This window comes from Stenella coeruleoalba (assembly GCF_951394435.1).
Source record: "Stenella coeruleoalba genome assembly, chromosome: 16".
NCBI classification, from domain to species: domain Eukaryota; kingdom Metazoa; phylum Chordata; class Mammalia; order Artiodactyla; family Delphinidae; genus Stenella; species Stenella coeruleoalba.
Genome location: NC_137162.1, coordinates 8,134,807 through 8,150,334, shown reverse-complemented (window position 1 = coordinate 8,150,334; position 15,528 = coordinate 8,134,807). Strand labels below are relative to the sequence as shown.

Here is a 15,528-nt window from a genome sequence, read left to right as displayed (position 1 = left end):
GTCTAAAACAGGGATTCTCAAACTGTGACCTGCAGGATCTTCCTGGCTCACTCAAAATGTGTGTCATACAAAACACAGGCAGTTTTTTAAAGTTCTTTTAAAAACATACTTGACATTAAGTTCATCATCAACATTTTATTTGTGAGTCATGACCACTTCACATGTTTTACAGTCTAGAAGACACATTCTAAACTCTTATTTCATTACATAAAATATATCTTTAAGAAACAGGCATTTTCTCTGAGACCAATTCTCCACAAATCTGCAGCCAGCTCCTCCTCTGCGTCTGGCCTAGGGAACCAAATGATTTGCAACTCGGTAGAAAGTTGGGATGTAGCAAAAACGTCCTCTGGGCAGTCATAACAAAGCCTTATAGGAGTCAGACTGCCCAAGGTCTCAGGCAGACTTGCATTTCAATCCGACTCAAGTCTGTGCCAGCTTTATGATCTCAGGTAACTAACTTCACCATTCCGTGACTTTACTTCCTCATCTGTAAAATGGGAATAAAACTATCTCCTCCCAGCATGGATGTGAAGAGGAAATGAGATAATATACAGAAAAATGCTTAACCCGGCATCTAGCACACACCAAGCCACAATAAATGATACGTATTCTTTGTATTATTATAGGAGAGGCCCTCAGACCTTCACTCCAGGCTACCTGCTTTCAGTGTATATACAGTTCTAGCATAGATGTCTCATTTTCCTGTCTGCAAATAATCTGAAGTAATGAGTGAAAAGAGGCAGGTGGCAGTTACAGGCAGGCACACAGATGCAGGAATAACAGCGAAGTTTTATAGTAGAAACAAGATGTTAAAAAGCAGAGCTGACTGGGATCATGCAGGTGCCTCAATAACCAGGGTGGGGAGCCCTGGAGAGCCTGGGGCAGCTGTGGGTGTACCCTGGGAAAAGCTTACCCCCCTCACAGTGATCATCTGTCTCCAACAAGGCAGCGCGCCACGGGGTGTGGCCCCTGAACTGAGATTCCCAAGCGTGGTCCCCGTCCAGACCTGACATTCACCTGGCTGGTAACCCCGGACAAGTCACTGCATCTCTGAACCTGTACCTTGTATGTAAAATATGGAGTCGGGACTACCTCTTTCAGCCCTAACACTCCTGAGTGGATGATTTGCAATTAACTGCTCCCTAATAAAAACCCAGTATCGTCATCTATGATGTCTTCCGGCTGCTAAGAAGCCAACAACTTTGCAGCCAGCACTGAAAAGCGGGTGCAGTACTTGCCTTACGCTAGGCAAAAACGCTGGACAATTAACCCCCAAACACACAGTGCAGTCTCCTTATTAGTAGCCCACACCGGTGAGCACACGTTTATCAAGCACCCACGGTGTGCCGGGCACTGTGTTTGTTGAAGCTACAAATATGAAAAATGCACAACCCAGGTCCTCTGTTAACATCCCATCTAACTGCAGAACAAGGGCTCCAAAGGCTCCAGAAGAAAGCCCACACTCAGAATCATAGATCCCTTCCAAGGGCAGCCCCAAAGCCCACCAGCCCCTGAGCATCTGCAGAGCTGGGAAACCAGTGCTGGTTCAAAATGTACCCTAACAATGGAGCCGCCTCATTGACCCATGGGATATCCGACAGCTGAAGGCGGGAGGGCAAATGGGATCCTTTTACTATCCCCTGGGATGGCTCACTCTTCCATAGGGTAACCTGCTCCAGCACCCTCGTGCAACCACCAGATGTATGGATGACACCCAGACAGTGCCCCAGTCTCTCTAAAATGCACAGAACGACCAGCGGCAGGGTGAACGAGAGGCTGCCACTATGTTCACTTTGCACGGTCACCCAGCAATCTCAATGGGCACGAGATTCTAAAGGTCTTTGTGACACAACCGACAACTTTCTTTTTCTGAAAGCAAACGGGAGGAGAAACTATTTCTAACCACTCATTTTATTATTTCCAGTAGTAACTGTAATGTAAATTGGTGCTGGATTTAGGTACTTGATCTTCCACTCAAGCCTGTACACCTACGGCGGTGGTTTTCTATTAGAGTAGAACCTACTTGAGACAAGCTTACCAGGTTGCTGTGAAACCCACCCACCTACATGGCTCTCGGCAAGAAAGCAAGGACAGTCCTATAACGTAAAGCACGTCAAGGAAGCAATGTGCAGTCTGTTTGAAGACATTTGAAATTAGAAATGAAATATCACTCTCCGTGCAGACGAGGATGTATACTTCGAAACACGGGCCCAGTTTAGGGTTTTAAGTGACTCCAGGGACGGTGAAAAGAGAAGGTGACAAATGTTGATGCAGCCCCTGCCACGCACTGAAGCACCACGCAAGGTCCTTTCTTGATGGCAACCCTCTGAGGTCAGCACTGCGACCCCCAAGTTAAATGCAGGAAACTGAGGCACCACAGGGTTAAAAACGTCCCCGGAACCCCATGGCCAGCCAGTGGCAGAACCAAACTCCAACCACAGGTCTGTTTGGCTGCAAAGCCTACGATCCTTCCCCATACCACACCATTATGTAAGATGGCAGCTCCGGGGGAAACCTGCTCAGAACTCGAGGCTCAAAGAGCAGCAAGGTCAGCTTTCACCCAGCCCACCGGCCACCCTGTCTCCCAGGCAAGGAGGTGTGGCTGGAGCTGGGGACTGTCCGATTGGACTGTCAGCTCTACAAGGACAGGGTCAGTGATGCTCAGCCTGAAATCAAATCAGTGTAGGTACTAGATTTCCTTGTACATCAACCATGCCTGGCACGGGGGCGGGTGCTCCCTGAATAGTTCTTAAATTAATGAGCGAAGGAGCAAACTCTTGGCAGAAATCCAGGACGGGGCTCTTGCCACTTAGTGACAACAATAAAAGTGACATGAGCTACATTTATTGAAGGCCTTCTGGTGTCCAGACACCAGGCTGGGATTTATATGCAGAATCCTGTCTATACTTCATGATAATCTAAAGGAAAGCCCAATTAGTACTCCCATTTTACGGATGAATTTAATTCTGTACACCTCCTCCCCGCCGCCCCCATGACTCAGAGTATAGGACAGAGAGCGGGCCTGGGGATCAAAAGGCCTGGGTGGACCACCTGCCACACCTACTAACCAGCCATGTGACCATAAGCAAACCCCAGCACCGCTTAGACCCTCATCCTCGTTTTCTCAAAGTACGACAGAGTCCAGTGATCTCAGGAACACAGGTATCTGATAAATTCTCTTATTATTCTTTTTGCACACTTTCAAGGATTCAAACATCTGCAACAAAAAACCTTAACTACTGCGGGGGCGGGGGGGAAGTCACACATTTTCAGACTAGTGTGTCCTTTTGGCTCTTGTGTAACTAGACCACAAAGATGAGGGGTAGATTCTAGCTGCCTTCCAACAATTCTTCCTTAACAAACAGGAAAATGAATGAAAAGGAGAAGTGGTTCTAAGTATAATGCAGAGACTAAGTATTAGGGCCAAAAGGAGCAAGGGGCTCTGCCCCCCCTCACTTGGGTGCCCAGAACCCTCTCACCTGCTTTGATGTGACGTCAGGAAGAGTGAGGAGGCTGCCAAACATCGGAAGATGACCAATCCAAATGTCCTTCAGGACGGGCGGAGGAGACAGGTCTTGCCCAGACACGGAGCTCGCTGTTCAAAACCAACTGCGAATAATGATTTCGCAGCTGTACGAGGGACCTACAATGAATACATTAGAGGCGGCACAATGAATGGGGAGCAGCTGCACACTCCCCACCAGATGGCCTTGCTGATCTGAATAGTTTTAAACATTGTTTTATTTCCAAAGATAAGCAAAATAAGAATCTGGTTAACCCTTGAACAAGAAGAACCGCCTGAAAACACTTCTTTGGAATTTATGTCTTTTGGATGGAAAAAGTGAGCCATCTGACTGAACTGCAGTGTCCCCTGGAGGGTTTTAGAACAAGGTGAGGGTAACATGGGATTTCTCCAGGACATCCACTGTCTACCCACAGACAGGTCTAGCTCTCACGAGGTGTGGCAAGAGGCAAGGACAGCAACTCCAGCACCGACACCAGCTTGGGTGTGTAGACCCCAGGGCTGTGGGGAGGTGTGTGCCAGCCCCCCAGGGCTGTGCAGAGGTACTCCAGGAAGCTACAAGACAGGTTGAAGCTTCCACCTTTAAAATATTTAAGCATTTGAAACATTGTTTTTAAATTGTTATGCTCAGATACAGAACTAAGATACAGAACTAAGTGACACAAAATCTACAATGTTGCAGCTTACTTAGGTGTATGCAAGCTGCTTGCCGGCAGCCTAGGGCACTCCAGTGAGAATTCATTATCTTCTGCCTTCAGGGTCTCCTGGAGGTGAGTTTGAGAAGCACTGATACAGGGCCGGGGCGGGGAGAACTAACAAGAACTGAACACTTGTTCCACGGCAGGCACTATGCTGCCTCTCATCTACCCCGACTTTGAGGCGATGCTAAAAGTAGATGCAATTGCTCCATTTTGCAGGTAAGAAAACTGAGGCTCTGGGCAGCAAAGTGGCTTGTCCTAAATCACACAGCAAGTAAGTGGCAGATCTGGATTCAAACACAAGCTGAGGGACTTCCCTGGTGGCACAGTGGTTAAGAATCCGCCAGCCAATGCAGGGGACATGGGTTCGAGCCCTGGTCCAGGAAGATCTCACATGCCGTGGAGCAACTAAGCCTGTGCGCCACAACTACTGAGCCTGCGCGCCTAGAGCCCGTGCTCTGCAACGAGAAGCTACCACAATGAGAAGCCTGTGCACTGCAAGAGTAGCCCCCCTTGCCACAACTAGAGAAAGCCCACGCGCAGCAACAAAGACCCAACACAACCAAAAATAAATAAATAAATAAATAAATTTAGAAAAATAACACAACCTGAAGCCCAAACTGCCCCTCCCCGCAGGGAGGGTGGGACCCACATGCACATTACAGTTTCCAATCACTCTGCTTCCAACTTTACTTACATAGTGTATTACTTTTATAACCACGAAGATGAGAAAGATGAAACAATGATAATAAATACTGACAAACAGGAATGGCAAATAGAAAACGGGCTGGTCAGTGCCTTGTGACCACCTAGAGGGGTGGGATAGGGACGGTGGGAGGGAGACGCAAGAGGAAGGGGATATGGGGATATATGTATATGTATAGCTGATTCACTTTGTTATATAGCAGAAACTAACACAACAATGCAAAGCAATTATAGTCCAATAAAGATGTTAAAAAAAAAAAGAAAGCTAAAGAAAAGAAAATGGGCTGGGCCAAGCTCCCCAGGACACGAGTTCCCATCTCTGAACCTCAGTTTCCTCATCTGTTGAAAATGGGTGCACTCTTGCCTCTCTCTGCAGATCAGGTGGCACAAGGGGTGACAATGAGGCTGCAGGGCTATACGAGGCAAGGTGTCATGGCACGGAAGGGGTCTATGCAAACTGCCAAATGGGAAGTTACATCCAAGCCCCACTTTATCCCCTCACTTCTCAAGTTATCTCTGCATTAATATCCCCCCCACCGGATATACTATAATGCTTGACTGTTGTAAAAAAAAAAATCCAGTTCCCATTGAACTAAGAATGACATGCCTGGGAGTGAGTCCAGGAGGGACATCTCCCTTGCCCTCTCTGCCACAGCCATGAAAATCCTGGAGCCGACCACAGAATTCCCCAGAGTGGGCATCCATGTCTATAAACATGCACATTCCAAAAGAGTACCAAGGGACAACACGCAAAAAGGACAGTGGGACCCTAGACGACAATTTCTCATGACTGACTGTTTGCTGAGGCGAAATGAGCCTCTAAATTTTTGACACAGGATCCTGCTTCACACGGCCACACAGGGTGGGAATGGGCACGTTGCCCCCATGGAAAGAGAAACGTGGTGGTAGGGACCAAAGATGAAAGTCCATACCCCAGAAGTATGTGAACACACACACACACACACACACACACACACACACACACCCCTGCCCATCTGGTTGCTGTGTGCCCTTGTGCAGACCACATTACACTTCTGTGCCTCAGTTTGCTCATCTGTCTAATGGAGACAATGTGGTGCTACCTACCGCCAGGGAGCTGTGCGGATCAAACGGGATGGCCCGTGCAAAACGCCTCTACAGTGCTGCCAACACCAACCCCCAACCCTAAACTCCATAAACAGCAACCAACCACCACCACCTCCCCCATTTCTCTTCCTTCTGTCCCTCCCATCTCTGCAGACAGGATCTCAGCCCCGCAGTACGGACTCTCACCCGGGGTACAAAGACCCAGCCAAGGCTGGATGCAAAATAGGAAGAAGGAAAGTTGCAAAGGCTGTGTGTCAGCAACGTCTGATCGAGACTGACTGAAATAGGCCCTGTTCTGCAGTGACACGGCGACAAACACGCTGGTCCCACCAGGACACCCGGAGCCAAGAACTAGATTTGGGATGCAAGGAAAGACCCAGAGAAAAAAATAATTTAAAAAATGGTTGTTTTAGCCAATATTTTATAACTATAAATGGAACATAACCTTTTAAAAAAAGTAAATGGCAACCAAAATATATGCAGTCGTACCAGTTAAAATAATTGCAAAATAAAACTCCTTAGTATTCAATAAATAAATCATTTAAAATGGTAGTTTCAAACTCTCCTTCTAATAACTTCCTTGACACTTTTAGAAAAGAGACCCAGTTTCTGATAACCCCACTCAAATCTGAAATCCAGATTCCCAACCTCTGTAAAATAAATAGATCAAGTAAGTATTTATTTACAGACATATCACCCAAGACGCTAAACACAGATCAGTCTGTCGAAAAGGAGTTCTTTTCTCTTCTCCATTAAGTAGAGGCGTTCAAAGTGTTTGGTGGGGTATGATTTCTTTCAAAAAACATCTCTCCAAGTTTTGATACTTGAAGCTGGAGAGGTGGACATTCAATAAACATTATAACAAAGGCATGCTCTCCAAGAATAACCATGTTTCCCTGGAGTCTGTTAAGATGCTGCTTCAACAGAGCCCTCCACAGCTGCCCTGCTGATGGAGAGGACTAGCCTCCTTCTGCAACGAGGTAAAGCAGAGTGGGGACAGGAGAGCAAGCAATACTCGGTATAAAAGCAGACACCTGGGCTGCACGAGCTGCCCTGCGAACTCAGTGCTACGTAAACAAGTAACCTCTTGGAATTAACCCCGGAAGAGCGGAATCTTTTCCAGAAAGATCTGGAAAGCGTTCAGGCCTCATTCCGAAGGTTGGGACTTGTTTGCAGAGAGCAGACTTCTTCCTGGGCTAAAAAAGTCTCAAATTTTTAAAAACGGCCAAAAAAAAAAATCCCCGTAGCTGATTTTCTGTCAAGAACTGCTCTGGTTGGTTCAGATAAATATTTGGCCAAAGCACATAGATGTTCAGACCTAGAGTCAGCTCAGAGTCGATAAGAACTTCTCCCGACACAATCCGAGTGCCCACGTGATGACATGCCCATCCTTCCCGGGCCCAGCAGAGGCCATGGAGCCGCCAAACGAGCACTGGACGTGGTGTCCACGGGGACACACGGCGAGCAGAGCAGAAACACGCCTGACTCGATGGCTCTTACACCACAAGGTCCTGAAACAGCTGCCCGGCTAGGTGACCTTGGGCCGGCCACCTCACCTGCAGGCCACCTAAACTCCGAGCCCCAGTCAGCTGCCTCGCTGTGAATGGGGACATTCACCACCCAAGGAAAGAAGTGGGACTGGGCCCCGCACGGGTGCTCCCTCTGCTCCTCCGGCTATTGTTATCCCACCGCCTCTGTTTCTGTCTGTCTCCATCTGCATCCCCCAGCCTCCCTGGATGGCCACCATCACCACCAACACTGGTCTGCTTGACCTATGAACTCCCGCTCCCCGTTCCGATGTCAGTCAAGCTCCCCCCTCCCCAGTCCCCAGACCAAGTCAGCCCCTGCCCTCAATCGCCAAACCCCTTCTACTTCTCATCTTCATGTGTGCTTACTGGGCTGATATCTGCCTTGACCACTGGGCTATAAGCTCCATGAAGGCAAGAGTGTCTCTTCTGTTGATTTTAATAAATATTTCCTAAAACAGGAAATTAGAAAGGCAGGCAGGAAACAGGTAACACTTACACAAATATAGCACAGTCATAAACAGAGAATTCCCAATGATGGGAAAGAGGGGAGGGGTCATGTTCAAAACAGGACTTTAAATTCTGCAGGTTTTTGAAGTCTGCCTCTCTAGAATTAGTCCCTATGGCACTGAAAACCCATTTCCTGGTATCTCTCGAGCCTGCAGCTGGCACTGGTTTCCATGGTGGGACTGTCTGGTGGGCTGGCCCCGGGCTCTGACACCCACAGAGCTGCCTCCACCCGCCCCCGGTTCTGCTAGAGCAGAAGCAAGGGCCTCCAAGGGCCCGGAACGGGATCTCACTCCCCCAAACCACAAGTGTACCTCCCTGCCTTTCTAAATTAGCTTTCATCCACAAGAAAACATCAAAATGCTATGTCTTAGCAAATTACATGATTCTTATCTGTGGCAGGATGTTTTGTGTTTTTTCCTTTTTTTTTTTTTTCCATTTTGTTTTGTTTTTACTCATTTTCAGTTCTTATAACCCCTTCGGGCAAATTTCTGAACGCGCTCAGTCTACCCGGCTTCTCAGCACATGCCACAAAACCCCAGGACTGAGCTCAGAATAAAAGGAAGAAAAAAAAAAATTCCCTCCTCCTTTTGGATCATTTTCATTCCTTTCCTGTAAAGGAAATCTGGAAATGTTTCAAAAACATCAAGTACTCAGAATCGACTAAAAATCCAAATTACCTTTCTCCCTTCTTTTTTCCTTTTCTTTTTTTTTTTTTTTTTTTTTTTGTCTCCTCAGGTACTTTCCCCCCATCTATATTTAAAAGAGATAAAAATACCAATTACTATGTAATTAAATGAGTTCTTCATTAACTTGAAGGATTTACTGGTTTTTATGGGTGGGAGAAACCAGATTTTTAGGTTAAAATAATTATTCATGGCATTACAGAGTTCCAGGGCTGGAAAAGTTTAAGTGTCAACCAGTTCTGTTCCAGCAGGTTAGGACGGACGCTTCCGGAGCCCCTTTAGTGAACCCTCAATAGGTCTGTCACTGCTTCTGCCTCTGTTTCCAGCCCTCACCCACTCCTCCTCCTATGAAATTGGCTGCAAGAAACAAGTTTACGTTCTCACAAAGCAATCTGGGCTGACTTTTTTTTTCTGAGTGTTCTTACCCTGGGATTATTTTCACTTTCTGATGACAAAACAGTTTATAACATTGCTGGACCGTCTTTGGTTAACTCAGTTCTTCTGAGGTTTTCACACCCTTTTTTGCAGTTGTAAAACCTTGAGCAGAAATGAATGATTATGAACAGACTCCAAAGATGCTTTTCCCTATGAATGGCCGGTAGCATTCACTTTACAATGGAAAGGAGATGGAGGCATTTCAACTTGGGGAGGAGGGGGCACGCCTACCTGGACTGCCAATCACCTCCCTCCCAGAGGGGTGGGTCGACACACTGGCAGCTCCTTCTCAGGGCTGCCGCTCCCGGGTCCCCTTCTGGTCCCCTCACAGCTTTCTGGGACCAGGCAGGGCCTTTTGGTGACAGCAGGATTGTGTGAGCACGTACCAGGGGTTCAACCTCCTCTTGCCCCATTCATCCCCACTCTCACTCAGATCTGACCCAAAAGGTGGCTTGTAGCCAGAGCAGAGGAGCTGTCTGCACATCCCAGAGTAACTGGCTGGGCTTCTCAAAGCATCAGTGGGTATGCAGACCCCACTCCCTAGTGATGTGACAACAGCACCCCACACGTCACGTTCTGCACTTATTCCGGGGATACGATCACGTGTCAGGACTCTTGCAAGCAGCATTCTTGAAGTCTCTTTAAAATTCTCTTTGGTGATCTCAAAGAAGAAATTAGGAAAAAAATGTCAAAGGTAGCGTGAAGCTCTTAGATATTTATCTTCTTTGGATATTTCTGGCCGGTAATTTACATTCACATCATTCAGTGAAACCACTGGCATCTTCAGACTTGTCCTGACCCATCTGTTCAGTCATCAGTGCTGGGCCTTGAGGAGGGATGAAAGAAAGGGCAGACTTCCCTCCTGCCCTCTTAAGACCTGCCATCCAGTTAGGCATAGAAGCCACCAGAACAGAACCTCAGAACCAAAGCCAGGCACCTGAGAGATCATCTTTTTAAAAGTCTTCATTTCCCAGGTAAGGAAAGGTCAGGGAACCTGCCCCAAATCAAGCTGACTTTTAACAAACAGGGCATTTGCAGGAGGTTATGTGTTGGGCAATTAAACTTATAACTGGAAGCGTAATCCACCAACTACTTTGGGCAAACAAAGTTAGAAATATAAGGCAATACCGTTTCCCCAAGTAGAGTTGGGTTTTCAAATTTCATAAAAGGTTGTGTCCAAACATGTAAAATGAAAATGACGTATGGAGGCAATTATCCAGTTACTTAACGTCAAAACTCCCAGAACCTTTGCCTCAATTAGTGAAATAACTGAGGCCAAAAAATGAGCATATGGCTAATTCCAGGAATAGCTGCCTCCAGACCTCACCTTCCCTGGGGGTCAGAGGCAGAGCCCAGGCGGTGGTGGAGGCTAGTTGCCACTCGTGAGCAGTTCCTGGGGAGCAGGCTGGTGGCTACGAGCACGGGGGGCATCCAGGCGGCCAGGGTCGGCGGCCAGGGTCCTCATCCCGGCTCCTCGGCCTGACCCCAAGCACACGCCAGTTCCCCATCTGATAAAACAGGATGATGATGATAATGTCTAGCCTAACAGAACTGTGGGAAGGGCTGCGATGATTCATGGAAAGCACTGAGCAGGAAGCCTGCTACCCCGTAGGTGCTCACTATTATTCCTATTACCACCTGCTTTGAGGGTCTGTGTTTAGTGAACATGTCGGTATGTCTTTGGTCTGGTCTGTGTCACACAGTTGCATGTTTCATGCTGGCCTCTTCTAGAATGCCAGCTCGCTGAAAGGTATCAGAAACGAGTTACTTTGTTGTCTGTTACAACAACTGATCCTTCATATTCTAATCTAGAAAAAGAAGATCAAAGCACATACATTTTAATGTCTGCTAAGCCCGTTGAAAAAGAATTGCTTCGCTTTTACTAAAAATTCTGCTTTCATATCACCTGCCTTGATAGCCTTACTCTTAAATACAAAAAAAAATAAAATCAGAAAGAGAAAACAGTTATTCTTTTAAAAAGACCTTATCTTGTGAATAACTGCAAAGCATTCGCAAGAAACATAAATTCCATTTAATAAGAAACATAAATTCAATTCCATTCTAATAAGAAACATAAATTCAAACAATAAAAACAGGATCGTTTTTATTTTAAATGTTAGGTCTGATGGTATTTGGGGCCCCAAGCCGACAAGGATGGCAGAGCAAGGAGATAACGCAAGCTAGGAAGAAAGTGTCTGAACAGGTCTGAACACGTCCCTCTCTGGGCCAAGCCGCGGGCAGATGTGAGTAGACACGACCAGTCAGGGTGGGGACTCTGCCTCTCAGCGGTGAGAAGATGTCCCTTGTCCCTGCATCCAGCTCAGCATCGTGCCCCACAGGCCCCTCCCATGGAGGCAGTGAGTTTGAAATTCGGGCTCCCCGGGGCAAAGGTGCAAACTCCCCAAACCAACACTTCACTTGCTTCCCCACATCCCATGGTACTCCTACATACATGGAGAACTGGGTTCAACCGAATCCTGCAAGTTCAGCTCTAGCACAGATCAAGGCCACACAAACCATAAATACAGCCAAGAAATGCAACAGTCTTGTGAAGTTCAAGTTCATCCCTGCAGTCTTCAGACACCATCTGTGGTGCAGAGGGTGTGACCTTGCAGGAGTCACGAGGGCTGGTCCTCGGGAGTTGGGCGGGGGAGGCTCTGGCAAGCTGAAGGGTGCCCCACCTCTCACTGTGATGGAAGCAGAAACGCAAACAAGCAGGGTGCAGGACCTGCGGCCGGGGTGGGGGGGGCGCTGAGAGGGCGGGGGAGCCGGGTATTTCCCCAGAGACCAACAGGACCGCACGACTCATGAGTTTACGGCTTCAGGTTGTAGAAATTTGAGTCACTGCCTTTGAACACGTGAGGCAGAGCAGAGGACCAATACACTAAGACCAGCGTCCTGGCACGAGCTCCCACCAAGGGACACCTGAGCACAGAGGCCAGCCTGAGGCCCTCCCCAGCCCACCAGCTCATCCCTGCCTAACCAGACCCCATCCTCCCCGCTGAGGGGCACAGATTTCTCTCTCTCGGTCTTGACTTTGACATTTCCTGTTTCCCTAGGGTCTGATCAACCAGGATTTATGCATGAGGTCGCATTAAGTGTGGGCTATAACAATTATGAAGAAGTCACCCCAAGATGGGCGTTCCCCGCATCTAAGCTCCGGCTGTACCCCCGTCAGCCGTTGGACTCTGGCCACGTGGCCCCACCTGTTTCCAGGGACCACATGAAAATACTGGTGTCACCAGGGTGCTGTCAGAGCAAATGGCAGACCACGGTGGAGGGAGGGCTTGCTAGAAAGGAGAGGTCTGTACAGACAGGGAGAGTTCTCTTTTCTCTGCATAAAAGTTACGGTGTCAACCAATAAACAGTTTTTAAAGGAGAAGAAGACCCTGCACTTGGAGTTTTAGACTAAACACAAGGTAGATCCGAAGTTCCTAACCACCTCCACATCCCGCGCCCATCCACTGAGGCACACTCCAATCCCCTGACCCCTAAAGACCATATTTTTTTTTTTCTTTTTTTGTTGCGGTACGCGGGCCTCTCACTGCTGTAGGCTCTCCTGTTGCGGAGCACAGGCTCCGGACGCGCAGGCCCAGCGGCCATGGCTCACGGGCCCAGCCGCTCTGCGGCATGTGGGATCCTCCCGGACCGGGGCACGAACCCGTGTCCCCTGCACCGGCAGGCGGACTCTCAACCACTGAGCCACCAGGGAAGCCCCCCCTAAAGACCATATTTGACCCTCAGATGAAGACAGTACGGTCCAAGTTAACCCAGTCAACAAAGTTCATTCAACCCCTACTATGTGCCGGGCCCCAGTGCAGAGCCAGGGACACGGCAGTGAACTGAACAAGGCCATGCCCAGCGGAGCCTGCAGGCCAGTGGTAGAAGCATCTGGAATCCCACAAAGAAGACAAATGTCAGATGGGCTGAGTGCCAGGGGTGAATACGAGCTGCTGACAGAATAATGTGCTCATCTCCTCATCACCACCCGCCACACTTCCACGGGACTCCCTCCGGGAACTCCCACTGTCCCCCAGAAATGGGGGTGGGGCGAGGAGGGAGGCAGAAATGAAATCGGATTCACTTCCTGGACCACATTTCTGTAGCTTAGAGTTTGGAGGGGCTCTCCATCCCGCTGGAGTAGAGATTTAGGTTAAATTTAATTTAAAAGTCAAGGCAAACCTCAACTTGGCTGGTGGCTGGTCGTGGCCCATCCACGCGTGACGGCATTGCAGGTGGGCTCATTCATGTGCTAAGACTTCCTTCCTAGTCAGGAGCAACAGAGCAGATGCTCACTTCTAAAGGCACCACCAGAGAGAAGTGGCAGGAAGGACAGAGCCCCCGGACAGCTCCCCCTCTTGCTGGACAAGGCACCCTTGAGGCCAGGGGTGTCATCAACCCGAAACCCCACACCCAGATGAGCGAAACAGTGGGGGGACAGGAGGGGTGTCGCTCATCGTCTCCTGTTCCCTGGCCCTCCGGCTCAAATCCCAGGAGGGAAGGGGAGAATGCCCAGAGCAGCGGTGCCCAAGAAGGAGAACATGAGCCTCACACCCAAGTGTAAAGGTTCCATATGAAGTTCATTTCCATATATTTTATTCAACCCAATATATCCAAAATAGTATCATTTCAACGTGTATACAGTATAACAGTTATTAATGATGTAGTTTACATTATTTTTTAACATCTTTATTGGAGTATAATTGCTTTACGATGGTGTGTTAGTTTCTGCTGTGTAACAAAGTGAATCAGCTATACATATACCTATATCCCCATATCTCCTCCCTCTTGCGTCTCCCTCCCACCCTCCCTATCCCACCTCTCTAGGTGGACACAAAGCACCGAGCTGATCTCCCTGTGCTATGCAGCTTACATTATTCTTTTTCATGCTAAGTCTTCAAAATGCAGTGTGTACTTTCTTTTTTTATTTATCTATCTGTTTATTTATTTATTTATTTTTGGCTGTGTTGGGTCTTCGTTGCTGCACACGGGCTTTCTCTAGTTGCAGCGAGCGAGGGTTACTCTTCGTCGCGGTGTGCAGGCTTCTCATTGTGGTGGCTTCAGTAGTTGTGGCATGCCGGCTCAGTAGTTGGGGCTTGTGGGCTCTAGAGCACAGGCTCGGTAGTTGTGGCGCACGGGCTTAGTTGCTCCGCGGCATGTGGGAACTTCCCGGACCAGGGCTTGAACCCGTGTCCCCTGCATTGACAGGTGGATTCTTAACCACTGTGCCACCAGGGAAGTCCTGTACTTTCTCCTTATAGCACATCTCAACTTGGATGCTAAATTTTCATTGGAAGTACTTGATCTGTATACAGATTTTATAAAATTTACAGTTGAAAATGGAGAGGTACATGCCCAAGATGCTCCAAACATTCTTAAAGGTCTTCCAATAACTGAACTGCGTATATGTTTTTAAATTTAAATTAACTAAAAGTAAATGCAATTCAAAATTTCGGTTCCTCGGTGGAATCGAAACTAGTCACATTTCAAGTGCCCACTGGCCACATGTGGCTCATGTTACCAGCCCAGGCAGCATGGATACGGAGTATCTCCACTGTCCCAGAAATTTCTACTGCTCAGGACAGGGAGCTTCTTGAGGGTGAGGTCTGTTTCTTACTTCCTTCATTCCTCTCCTTACCTGGCCTCCCAACAAAAGGCACTGGGAAATCGCTGTTTCCCAAAATTGATGTAAGACTCCTAGGGTACTAGATAAAACACAGCTTCTGCAAGAGGGAGGAGACATGGGGACATAGGTGTATGTACAGCTGGTTCACTTTGTTATAAAGCAGAAACTAACACACCATTGTAAAGCAATTATACTCCAATAAAGATGTTTAAAAAAAAACCCAAAACAACACAGCTTCTACCCCTGCCCCAGATCTTCAGAATCTACTGCAGGCAGGGGGAGGTAGATGGGCAATCACCCCAGGTGACTTTTAAGCCTCAAGCCAATGGCCACAGATTTTCCTTCTTTCCAATACTCCCTTATCCAGCCACGGCCACTGTGTGAGTCGGGAATCTGATGGAGCCAGGGCAGCCCATACACCTTGGAACTCAGCCAGGGCTGGCCCTGCACTCAGGGACAGAGTCTTTTCTCCTTGAGTTTCCTGTGCGTATCAGGGACACCAACATGCCTGTGCCCATAGCTCTTGTCAACACACAGGGACGCTCAGGAAATGTCAGCTGCCTCTTCTCACTGCTCTGGAGCCCCAGTCAGCCTGAACATCAGCCTTGGGGGAAGGAAAAGCTCTTTCCCCACCTTGAACGTGGGGTGGGAAAATCTGGCCAGTCAGGCTACACGAAAGGAGGGAGTGTGCAGAACCAGTTGGTTCTGGGACTGGATTGATTTGCAAATAAAA

The 15,528-nt window shown here is 48.2% G+C and overlaps 1 protein-coding gene across 5 annotated transcripts in view; it reads right to left on the bottom strand.

The window, feature by feature from the left end:
* Positions 1-15,528, bottom strand: part of CHST15 (carbohydrate sulfotransferase 15) — a 98,622-nt gene that overhangs the window by 62,031 nt on the left and 21,063 nt on the right. For 3 of the 5 annotated variants that reach the window (XR_013824221.1, XM_079899642.1, XM_079899645.1), the window contains exon 2: positions 3,483-3,646. The exons of the other annotated variants lie outside the window; for them this stretch is intronic. The gene's annotated coding sequence lies outside the window, so the exon portion shown is untranslated. The remainder of the gene's footprint in view (positions 1-3,482; positions 3,647-15,528) is intronic. 5 annotated transcript variants of the gene reach the window in all.